Here is a 3,707-nt window from a genome sequence, read left to right as displayed (position 1 = left end):
GCCAAGTAAGGAATATGAGTCTCCAAAAGCCACATAGGCCCACTAGGCATTTAGCTTCTTGTTTACTCTGAGGAGTGGGGAGAGACATTGTATTCCAAGTTGTCTGCGTGTGGTAGGTCATAGGTCACTGAAAGCCATGTAATTCTTCCCGAATTGCAGTCTGTGTGGGTCTTGGATTTTTGCAATTCATTAACCATCCCTAATCTGATTATGAGCTTAATAAAGTTGTTTTAGGCTGAGCGAGGTGACTCACGCTTGTAATCCCAGCACTTTGGGAGGCTGAGGTGAGAAGATCGCTTGAGCCCAGGAGTTTGACACCAACCTGGGCAACACAGTGAGACTCCATCTCTAAATAAATAAATAAATATGATTGCTTTTAGCTTAACCCATAATCTCCCAGATAATCGTATCATCAATATAGCATACTAGAATAATGTCCAGTTTTATTAGCTGTACATCTCACCTTACCAGCTTGTGAAAGTATGCAAGAGAGTTCAAATATCTTTCAAGAGTACATGTATATTGTAGACTATCGCACATAAATGCAAATTATTATTGGCTCTCTAGCAACTGACATGGAGCAAAATTGACTAGCCAGATCAGCTGTGGAATACCAGTCACTTTCAGTTTGCTGTGTAAGTTGCATAGTCTGCACCATATTCCAGGCTTCTGAGGCTTCTTGGGGTTGCTGTTTGGTTGAATCCCCTGTAGTCTACCGTGAGTCTCTATGATCTGTCAGCCTCTCACACTGGCCACACCAGGGTGTCATACAGTGAGTTTGTGCATACTATTTGTATATACATTTTATTCATAATATACCTGCATTAATATTTCATTAATGAGACCTGGCAGAATGGCTCCCACAAAGAAGGGTGGCGAGAAGAAAAAGGGCCAGTCTGCCATCAACGAGGTGGTGACCCGAGAATACACCATCAACATTCACAAGCGCATCCATGAAGTGGGCTTCAAGAAGCGTGCCCCTCGGGCACTCAAAGAAATTCAGAAATACGCCATGAAGGAGATGGGAACTCTAGATGTGCACGTTGATACCAGGCTCAACAAAACTGTCTGGGCCAAAGGAATATCCCATACCGTGTCTGTGTGTGGTTGTCCAGAAAATGGAATGAGGCTGAAGATTCACCAAATAAGCTCTATACTTTGGTTACATATGTACCTGTTATTACTTTCAAAAATCTACAATGTGGATGAGAACTAATCGCTGATTGTCAAATACATCATATAAAGTTATAAAATTGCCAAAAAAAATTTCCTTAATTAGGGAAACAATTTCTTGTTGCTCTTCAGGTCTTTTTTTTTTTTTTTTTTTTTTTTTTTTTTAAGAGACAGGGTCCCACTCTGTCACTCAGGCTGGAGTGCAGTGGTGCGGTCATGGTTCACTGCAGTCTCAACCTCCCTGGGTTCAGGCAGTCCTCCCTTTCAGTTCTTTTTTTTTTTTTTTTTTTTGAGACAGAGTCTCGCTCTGTCACCCCGGGTGGAGTGCAATGTCACAATCTTGGCTCACTGCAACCTCCACTTCCCAGGTTCAAGCAATTCTCCTGCCTCAGCCTCCTGAGTAGCTGGGATTACAGGCGTGCACCACCACGCCTGGCTAAGTTTTGTATTTTTAATAGACACGGGGTTTCACCATGTTGGTCAGGCTGGTCTCAGACTCCTGACCTCGTGATCTGCCCGCCTCAGCCTCCCAAAGTGCTGGGATTACAGCCATGAGCCACCGCGCCCAGCCTCACTTCAGCTCTTCAAGTAGCTGGGATTACAGGCACCCACTGCCACACCCGGCTAATTTTTGTATTTTTTGTAGAGATGGGGTTTTGCCACGTTACCCAGGCTGGTCTTGAACGCCTGGCCTCAAGTGACCCTTCCTCCTCGGCCTCCCAAAGCATGGGATTCCATGCGTGAACCACTGTGCCTGGCCCAGGTCTCTGATATGGTTTGAGACGTACTATGTGAATTGGCTTGGGTAATGGTAAAGGCTCTCATTTTTGCATGTCCAATTGGAGAAAGATGTACATGTCATTCCTTATTTCATTTTACTCAGCAGGGAAAGAAATTTCCATTCAGACATTATTATCCATACCCTTATTAGCATTCAGGTAAAGGAGACACTGTCAGAATATACATTACACATTTTTAAAAAATGACACATTCCAACTTTGAACCAGACTTTACCTTTGATCCCTTTCACCGTGGCTTCCCCATACAGCCCTGAATCAATTCTGCGGCCCTTAAGGAGCTCATTAGTAGGCCTAGGCAATACTTTCCACTGTGTTCCTGTCACAGTAAACTTGAAAGAGTTTCTTCTCAATCTTGACCATTTCCCACACACATTTGTGAAAGGCCTCAGGAACCCCACTGGGAGCTGGATCACGAGGTTCAGTCCTTCTTGTCGTTCTTCTTTCTCTATTACCACATTGATTCTTTTTTTGATAAGGAATGTCACTTAATTTTTTATATTATTATTATTATTATTATTATTTTAGATGGCGTTTCACTCCATCACCCAGGCTGCAGTGCAGTGGCCTGATCTCGGCTCACTGCAACCTCCGCCTCCCGGGTTCAAGCAATTCTCCTGCCTTAGCCTCCCAAGTAGCTGGGATTACAGGCGCCCGCCGCCATGTCTGGCTCATTTTTGAATTTGTAGTAGAGATAGGGTTTCACCATGTTGGCCAGGCTGGTCTCGAACTTTTGACCTCAAGTGATCCTCCAGCCTCAGCTTCCCAAAGTGCTGAGATTACAGGCATGAGCCTCCATGCTCTGCCTTATTTTTTAATTTTGAAACCATCTCAATGTTAAAGAAAAATTTGCAAATATGGAACAAGGGACTACTGACTTAATATTAAAAGTGGGGGCTGGATGCGATGGCTCACACCCGTAATCCCAGCACTTTGGGAGGCTGAGGTGGGAGGATTGCTTGAGCCTGGGAGTTTGAGACCAGCCTGGGCAACGGACACTGTTTGTACAAAGCATAAAATAAAGACATTAGCTGGAAGTGGTGGCACGCATCTGTAGTCCCAGCTACTTGGGAGGCTGAGACGAAGATTGCTTGAACCCGACAGGTTGAGGCACTGAGCTATGATTGTGCCACTGCACTCCAGCCTGGGCAACAGAACAAGACCCCGTCTCAAAATGAATAAAAAAAAAAAAAAAGTGGGTATTTTGGCATTCAATGCTGTAGGTTCATTGGAAGAATTTTCTTTCTGAAACTTCTCTAAGCCTCAGAACTGTATATGCTAAGGAGTTTGAGGAGACTTCACGGTGGGAACCCCAGATTCCTAGAAAATTATCTCAAGGTTTTGTTGGCTCTTTGTCAATTTCCTTCTTTTTCATGCCATTTAAAAATTAACTGTCTAAGGATTTCCACATGATTAGAGCCTATATTTTTATCCCTTTTCTTGTTTCGGTTTTATTTCTTTTGTAAAGCCTTAACCTTAAAAAAAAAAAGTTTTGTTTAGATCTAATTAACATACATACAATTAACTCAATTAAAAGTGTACACTTCAGTGGTTTTTAGTTTAATCACAGAATTGTGCAACCATCATCACAATTTTTTTTTTCTTGAGACAGAGTCTTGCTCTGTCGCCCAGGCTGGAGTGCAATGGTACGATCTTGGCTCACTGCAATATCCGCCTCCCAGGTTCAAGCGATTCTCGTGCCTCAGCCTCTCGAGTAACTGGGATTACAGGCAGGCA

At 43.4% G+C, this 3,707-nt stretch overlaps 1 pseudogene; it reads left to right on the top strand.

Moving 5' to 3' along the window:
* The first annotated feature begins 853 nt into the window (after positions 1-853).
* LOC112134370 (large ribosomal subunit protein eL31-like) lies at positions 854-1,209 on the top strand (annotated as a pseudogene).
* Positions 1,210-3,707: the final 2,498 nt, after the last annotated feature.

The sequence above is a fragment of the Pongo abelii genome, chromosome 6 (assembly GCF_028885655.2).
Source record: "Pongo abelii isolate AG06213 chromosome 6, NHGRI_mPonAbe1-v2.0_pri, whole genome shotgun sequence".
NCBI classification, from domain to species: Eukaryota; Metazoa; Chordata; class Mammalia; order Primates; family Hominidae; genus Pongo; species Pongo abelii.
Note: the sequence above shows the minus strand (reverse complement) of the source record. Positions and strands in the feature narration are given on the sequence as shown.